Raw genomic sequence first — 8,646 nt, 5'->3', positions numbered from 1 at the left:
ATGTATTTTCATGTCAGCCAGCGTTTTTCCGTTCTCTCTGCTCTTTTCTTTCTTTTTCTAGTCCTCCCGGTTTTGACCCTTGCTGTTGTTCTGGACTCCGTATCCGCCTGCCTGGCCATTCTACCTGCTTTGACCACGAGTCTGTCTGCCACACTATTACCTCGGGACTACTGAACTGGTTTTGCGGACCTTTTGCCGTCCACGTAACATTCCTCCTTGCCGTACCCCTTTCTGTGCGGGTGTGTTTAATATAAATACACTCAGAGACTCAACCACGATTCATATGGCGCGGCTCACACAGAGTGTCTGCAATGGCTGAAGCGGGTCATCTGCCCGGTGATAATCGGGAGGATGAGATTGTCAGGGAGCGTGGTTTAGCAGGTGTTCAGCACATTCGGAGGAGGGTGACATAGGACTGTGTGAATAAAATGGAGTATGAGGGGCCAATAATGGTGAGGAAGCCGGGATGCAGTGCACAGTGGAGGAGTAGATGCGCAGAATCCGCGGGGGACAGCTTTTAACCCGAGAATCGAAGGTCATAGTATGCGTAAAGGGGCAGGCGATCTGACAGCGTTCATTTAGGCGCAGATAAGGTCTGGATGTAGGATAACTGTTAAGGCTAATAAACATACGAAATTGACTGATTCTAGATGTGGCCGAACAGACATGAGGAGAAGAGTGCGATAGGGGGTACACAAGTCAAAGGGCTAGAGGTTGCCCGTAATGGGGATGGGAAATAGGAGGAGCGATGGGGGAACAAAGAGAGGATTGAGATTGTGAGGGGGTAGGAGGAGTAATGGAGGAGGAAAAAAGGTGAGGTATTTTTAACCTATTAAACCTCGTCGAGTCCTCAGGCCTGCTAGCAAATTGTACTGTGTGCTGCAATGGATGTGTGGAAGCCACAACCTCAAAATGAGATGCCGGAGTAATGGGGAGGCGAAAGGGAGGATGACGTTGCTCAAATCGCGTCAATGGGGATACAGAAGCGGAGGAAGCATGAGGAGAGCAGAACAAAAACAGACAGTCTCGGTACAAGGAAAGCTGTAGAGTTAGCAATCTGGCGCGATTTACAAAGGGAAGACAACGCCTTTATAGTGAGTCTTAGAATTTAGTGGGGACAAGGAGGAGAGTATGGCAGGAGGGGGTCAAGAAATGATGAGTGTATCGATACATGGATAGTGGAGGGTAGCGAGAAGTAAATTCGGGGAGCGGGAAAGCCCCGTGTAGCCACAATGAAAGGCAGACAGACGAAGACGAATGGGTGGGACTGGTGGAGGTATGTATTGGTGGGATTCCTGGTTAGAGGTAGTTAAATGAGGAGGGAAAGGTAGGATGCGATATGCGGGGACAGGTAGGAGAGTAGTTGAGGCTGGGGTAGAGTACTTCGAGGTCAATGGGCGTGACCAGGAGATGGAGACAGCATAGCGGATGCTGCGCGGTCGCGCGAGGCGTGTGAAGTAGAGAGAGAGAGAGGTAGAGGGAAGTAGAAGGGAGGGAAGAGGAGAGGAGGAAGGAAGTAGGAGGGGGGAGACACGGTAGGAAGGAATTGGGGAGGAGAGAGGAAGACATGGGAGGGAGAGGATGAGAGGATAGCAGACGGAGAGAGTAAAATGGGGGAGGACAGAGGAGAGATGGGGAGGGAGGAGACGGTAGGAGGAGTAATGGGACGAAGGAGAGAGAGAGAGATGTGAGAGAGAATGCGGAGAACACGGAGAGGTTAAGAGATGAGTATGCAGAGAGAGGAGGATGAGGACAATGATGACTATGGAAAGAAATCAGAGAGCACAGAAGAGCCTTCAATGATCAGACCGCAATATACCGAAAAACACAAGGAAGCCCCTTACGTAAATTAGAGAGTGCGCACCACGCTACCGGATTACTCCGTAGACCACGTCAACGACGAGCATGGAATGATACAAAGTAGGAATTTAGAACAAGTGAGACATCAAATAAGGGGAGAGACTAAGGCGGATAGCTCAGTGTATACAGAGGGCATGTCAAGGTCTCTAGACGCAATGAGAGAACGAGGGGAACAAGAGAGAGTCCAGAGTTCACGACCGTAATGGTTTTGATGACCTTCCTCGACGAGATGAAGACTGATACTAAATACTAGAGCAGTACAAGCCAGTACCGTACCAAGACACCTCTCTCCGTCGAAGCTCATCTATAATAAAGAGCTATGCCCAGCATATGAAAAAGAGACCCGATAACTCACAGAGAGTAGCTAAGAAATGCAGAGACACACTAGATGACGATAGCCGTATATAAACCCCACACTCAGAAGGGATGAGATGAGATGAAGTAAGAACAAGATAGTTACATCGAAGCACATCAGACATGATTAAGACACGAAAAGTACACTTGCGAGATGCTATAAAGACTGAGAGAGACAGCGACAAGACATTACCAGCAACATAATAGACACCAGCAAATCACTCGCAGCAATGCGAGTCGAATTCATGAAAACGTATTCACAGAGCGATCAGTGATTAAACCCTCAAGCTACGAACTCAGTGGAAGACAACAGAATTATCTCGACTGCGAATTATATTGAAAACACCGCTAGAACTCAGAGAGGCTGAAGTAAAAACTATCGAGAGACGCATGAGGCATGATGTTAGGAAAGCGCAGCGCAAGATCCAACTTCAACAGATAGTTGTACAGAAGACGAGACATACTCCGAGCCGATAACATATATATAGAGAGACAAGCACGACACAATTGCAGACTTCAGTAAGGAGTAGAGACTAAAGACAGAACTAGATAGCACAGCACGAGTGCTTCAAAAGAGACCCGACTCCGAATCAGAGAGTAGCTATCAGACAGACTAGTACCAACGAAAGAGAAATAGAGAAGCACCACATCAGCTCGAGAGGGAAGGTGATATGAGAGAGAGCCGTATATCTCAGCGTAAGGTTGAAGCCCACAAATCTACTTTCCATTTTACACTCGCATTAACATCTGCTAACCATGTGTATGTGACTAATAAAATTTGATTTGATTTGATTTATAAATGAAATAATCTGTCTGTAAACAATTGTTGGAAAAATGACTTGTGTCATGCACAAAGTAGATGTCCTAACCGACTTGCTAAAACTATAGTTTGTAAACAAGACATTTGTGGAGTGGTTGAAAAACGAGTTTTAACAACTTCAACCTAAGTGTATGTAAACTTCCGACCTTAACTGAACATTCATTTAATTATGTCATATGTTTAACCCCCTACACCTACACCACTTTGTAGAACAGTCCTGTATGCCAAATAGAATCAAATGCTTTTTGGAAGTCGATAAAGCAAGCGTATATTTTGGTATTATTCTGGTGGACATGTTTATCTATCATGGGTGTGTATGGTGTAAATATGATCAGTCGTGTGATGTTTTGGTAAAAATCCAATTTGGCTTTTACTCAAGACATTGTGCTTATTAAGGAAGTTTTGAATTCTTACATTTATAATACTGCAGAAAATCTTCCCCAGGTTACTGTTCACACAAATGCCTCTGTAATTGTTAGGGTCAAATTTGTCTCCGTTCTTAAAGATTGGAGTCCTTGATTCCAGATGTCAGGGAAATAACCTACACTCAGGATCAAATTAAACAGTTCATATAGCCAATAAAAATTTTGCGCTAGTGAGTTTGAGCATCTCATTTAGGATGCCATCAGGTCCGCATGCTTTTTTAAATTTGAAGGCCTGAAGTTTCTTATAGAGCTCCTGGTCAGTAATTGGGGAGTCCAATGGATTTTGATTGTCCTTTATAGCTTTTTCGAATCCATTCAACTTCTCATGAATTTGTCATTGTTCTGCGTTTGTGTCAGTTTGAACGGTGTTGTAGAGTGTTATAAAATGGGATGTCTATATGTCACCATTTTAAATCGCGAATTCCTCTTGTTTCGATTTTTTAAAGTTTTTCACAATTTTGCCAGAAGTTGTTTGGGTTTATGGACTCATCAATTAGTGTCAGCTGCTTGCTGTTGTACTGTGCTTTTTTGGTTCTGAGTTTTAAAGTCACACAGTAATGAAGGCATAATTCACAATTTTTGGGGTCTCTGTGCTTTTGGTTGGATAGTGTTCTAAATTCTAGGTCCTCTCTCTATATCTCCCCTTCTCTCTCTCTGTCTGTCTTTCTATTTCTCTCCCTCTGTCTGTCTCGCTCTCTCACACGTCTGTCTCCCCGTTCAGTTCATTCCATAAGCAGCATGACAAACTAGGTTACTTTCTCTCCCAATGAGGAGTGAGAATGGAAAAATAGTAGGAGGGGTATGTCAGCAGTGTGTTGTTCTGGTTGTGATGACTGGAATTGTGAATGAGCGCCCTATGTGTGTGTGTGGTGTGGGTGTGTGTTGTTGTGTGTGTGGTGTGTGTGGTGTGTGTGTGTGTGTGTTGTGTGTGTGTGTGGTGTGTTGTGGGTGTGTGTGTGTGTGTGTGTGTTGTTGAAGGTGAAGGCTAAGCTTTACCAGCTGGAGTTAAATGTGGTGTGTGTTGTGTGTGTGTGAGTATATAACGTGTGTGTGCGTGGTATGTGTGTGTGTGTCGTGTGTATGTGTGTGTGATATACGTGTGTGTGCGTGTGTAGTGTGTGTTGTGGTGCGTGTTAATGTGTGTGTGCGTGTGGTATGTGAATTTGCGTGGGTATATGAATGTGTGTTGTTGTGTGTGAAAATGGTGTGTGTGCGGTATCAGTGTGTGGTGTTGTGTATGTGTGTGTGTGCGTGTGCGTGGTGTGTGGTATGATGGAAGCATACACTTCAACGTACCATCGGGAACACTGCGTGGCGCCCAGGCAGCAGGGTGGTTAGTCCAGGCGTTGACGTAGGTCTCCAACTGTCCATCCTCACGCACAACAGCTCACTGTCTTCTTCACTACATACGCACACCAGTTTCTAGCAGGGAGGGAGAGAGAGAGTCAGTCATATACAATTCATAACGTACATTACGCACACTGTAACGATCTGTCGTAGGTGGAAGTTAGACAAGGTGGGCAGCGTCCGTACGGTTCATAGCTTCTTGATTAAAAAACCCGAACACCCAAACAAAACAACAAAAGACAACGAACGTTATGTCTTGAAAGGCTCACCAGAGCTAAACAACATCCCACAACCTAAAAGTGGCGAAACAGGCTGCCTAGTAATGAATTCCCAATCAGAGACAACGATAGACAGGCTGTCCCTGATTGAAGAACCATACCCGGCCCAAACATAGAATCACAAATCATAGAAATAAAGAACAATAGAATGCCCACCTCAAATCACACTCTGACCAACCAAATAGAGACATAAAAAAGGCATTCTAAGGTCAGGGCGTGACACACACCCTGTTTTCCCCACGTGGAGGGACAGGGAGTTTGAGGGTCAGTCCCCATATAAGCGTTCGAAGGTCGGAAGTTTACATACACTTAGGTTGGGAGTTCATTAAAACTTGTTTCAACCACTCCACAAATGTCTTGTATCAAACTATAGTTTTGGTAAGTACTACCTTGTGCATTGACACAAGTCATTTTCCACAATTGTTTTTACAGACAATTATTCCACTTAAATTCACTATCACAACTTCCAGTGGATCAGAAGTTTGACTTGTGCCTTTAAACAGCTTGGGAAAGTCCAGAAAATGTCATGGCTTTAGAATCTTCTGATAGGCTATATTGACTCTTGAGTCAAATTGCGGTGTACCAGTGGATGTATTCAAGGCCTACGTTCAAAAGCTCAGTGCCTCTTTGCTTGACATCATGGGAAAATCAAAAGAAATCAGCCAAGACCTCAGAACAAAAAATAGTGGATCTCCACAAGCTTGGTTCACTCCTTGGGAGCAATTTTCCAAACACTGAAGGTACCTACGTTCATGCTATACAAAAATAGTACACAAGTATAAACACCAGGACCACGCAAGCCGTCATAGCGCTCACGGAAGGAGAACTGCGTTGTGTCCCTAGAGATGAATGTAAATTTTGTGCGAAAAGTGCAAATCAATCCCAGAAAACCACAGAAAAGGACCTTGTGAAGATGCATGGAGGAATAGGTAAAAGTATCTATAATTCACAGTAAAACGAGTCCTATGATCGACATAACTGAAAGGCCGCTCAGCATAGGAAGAAGGTCCACTGCTCCAAAACCACCATAAAAAAAGCCAGACTACGGTTTGCAAACTGCAAATGGTGGACAAAGGGATCGTACTTTTTTTGTAGAAATGTCCTTGGTCTGGATGAAACAAAAATAGAACTGTTGGCCAATAATGACGTCATTATGTTTGGAGGAACAAGGGGGAGGCTTGAAGAACACAACCCAACCGTGAAGCACGGGGGTGGCAGCATATATGTGGGGGTGCTTTGCTGGCAGGAGGGACTGGTGCCTTCACAAAATAGCTGGCATCAAGAGGAAAGGAATTAATGTGGAATATATTGAAGCAACATCTCAAGACTCAGTCACGGAAGTTAAAGCTTGGTCGCAAATGGGATCTCCAAATGGACAAATGACCCCAAGCATACTTCCCAAAGTTGTGAAAAATTGGCTTAAGGACAACAAGTCAAGGTATTGGAGTGGCCATCACAACGCCCTGAACCTCAATCCTACAGCAAATTTGGTGGGGCAGACCTGAAAAAGTGTCTGCGAACGCAGGAGGCCTACACACCTGACTCAGTTACACCAGCTCTGTCAGGAGGAATGGGACAAATCCATCCAACTTATTGTAGGAAGCTTGTGGTAAAGACTACCGCCAACGTTTGTGCCAAGTTAGAACAATTTAAAGGCAATGCTACCAAATACTAATTGAAGTGTATGTAATCTTCCGACCCTCTGGAATGTGATGAAAGAAATAAAAAGCTGAAATAATCATTTCTCTCCACTATTATTCTGACATTCACATTCTCAAATAAAGTGGTGATCCTAACTGACATAGACAGGGAATCTTTATAGGATAATGTCAGGAATTGTGAAAACTGACTTTAAAATGTATTTGGCTTAAGGTGTTGTGTAAACTTCCGACTTCAACTGTATGAGATGCTAATGCGAGATACACAGATATTATTTAAAGTGGCTAGTGGGTTTCCTTCCTTAAGTTGGCTAGTGTTTCCTTTCCTTAAAGTGCTAGTGTTTCCTTTCTTGAAGTGGCAGTGATTCCTAATCTTGTCCATTAGGCACCGTCTCTGATGTGCTGGAGAATGGCTGTTTAACTAGTTCAGTGGTGTAGTATAGAACACACTACAGTCATATCCATATGAGATTGGTGATGCAATACGTAAACCATCGAATTTATCCGTGACTAAGATACCGTAAGAATAGTGTGGAAGTGACGTTTATACACATATGAGAATGAGTAAATGTTAGATACTTACTACAGGTTGCCAGTGTTCATTTCTAAAAGTGGCCAGTGTTTTCTTTCCTTAAAGTGGCCAGTGATTCACCTTTGCCTTAAAGTGGCTAGTGATCCTTTCCTTAATACGTTGGCTAGTGATTCCTTTTCTAAAGTGGCTAGTGATTCCTTTCCTTAAAGTGGCTAGTGATTTCTTTCCTTAAAGTGGCCAGTGATTCCTTTCCTTAAATGGCTTAGTGCTTCTTTCCTTAAAGTTGGCCAGTGATTCTTTCCTTAAAGTTGGCCCAGTTGATTCTTTCCTTAAAAGTGGCCTAGTGTTCCTTTCCTTAAAGGTGGCCAGTTGATTTAACTCTAATCTAGTGTATAAGGCAGCCACCCGCTGATGTGCTGGGATGGCTGTTTAGGCAATCTGATGGCCTTGAGATAGAAGTTGTTTTTCAGTCTCTTGGTCCTTGATTATCTTCTTTTTTGGGCCTTCTGTGGCATCGGATGCTGTAGGTGTTCCAGGGAGGCGGGAAGTTTGCCCCCGGTAACTGCGTTGGGCAGACCGTGGAGTCTGTCAACCTACGGTTGGTGGGCGGTGCGTTGCCGTACCAATAATATATACAATAAGAAGAAATAGAAGAGAAAACACACTTTTCAATCATACTGAAGCTGTTTTTCTGCCAAGTATTCGTACCATTCTTATAGAGGGAGGGTCCTCCCCCTCCAGTGTCTCAATACGACTGCCTGTGGTTAGAGCAACTTTTAGCCAGTGAAACATGAGCTTCTCAGCCTATCATATCTTAGTGATATTCATATAGCAAAGCAGGATTTTGCATGGTATTGTGGTACAAGAATATTCCCTCATATTTTCCATTTTACCTTCTTGGCAAAAGGTATGTAAATTTTGGACAGTCACAGAAAGCATATGTATCATTCCACCTGTCCTTGACTTTGATAGAATCCAGCATACGACTGGAATTCTAATCAAACCTATTCTGTTAACCTCAGAGGAGTTCATGAATCCTATTAAACACTTTTTTTATATTGAAATCAGCTTGGATGAACAGGCATCTCTCATAAGGAAGGAGCATCTGTGGTAGTATTTAGATTTTCCAACTCCTCCTCTCCAAATGTTACCTCCAGGTCTTTTTCCTCCATAGGTGCGCTTGAGGCTTCTTACATGTTTCATTTAAGTCAACCTATATGAAGCCCTGCCGGTATGTGATAATCTTGGAAAGGATTTCTATCTAACACTTATTACAGAAGTAACAGAGAATTTTGTTTGCTGATTCTGTCCTACCTTAAAATATACAATCTCTAAACTGGGGAGAAATCTCCGAAAAGGTTTTGTTTCTGTA

General features: G+C 43.6%; 1 protein-coding gene across 1 annotated transcript in view; it reads right to left on the bottom strand.

Annotated features, from left to right (window-relative positions):
* LOC111963097 (EMILIN-1-A) overlaps positions 1-8,646 on the bottom strand; it is a 115,558-nt gene that overhangs the window by 14,146 nt on the left and 92,766 nt on the right. The gene's annotated exons all lie outside the window — the stretch shown is intronic.

The sequence above is a fragment of the Salvelinus sp. IW2-2015 genome, linkage group LG4q.2 (assembly GCF_002910315.2).
Source record: "Salvelinus sp. IW2-2015 linkage group LG4q.2, ASM291031v2, whole genome shotgun sequence".
Lineage (NCBI taxonomy): Eukaryota > Metazoa > Chordata > Actinopteri > Salmoniformes > Salmonidae > Salvelinus > Salvelinus sp. IW2-2015.
The sequence above is the reverse complement of the archived record's forward strand: the minus strand, read 5'-3'. Positions and strand labels throughout refer to the sequence as shown.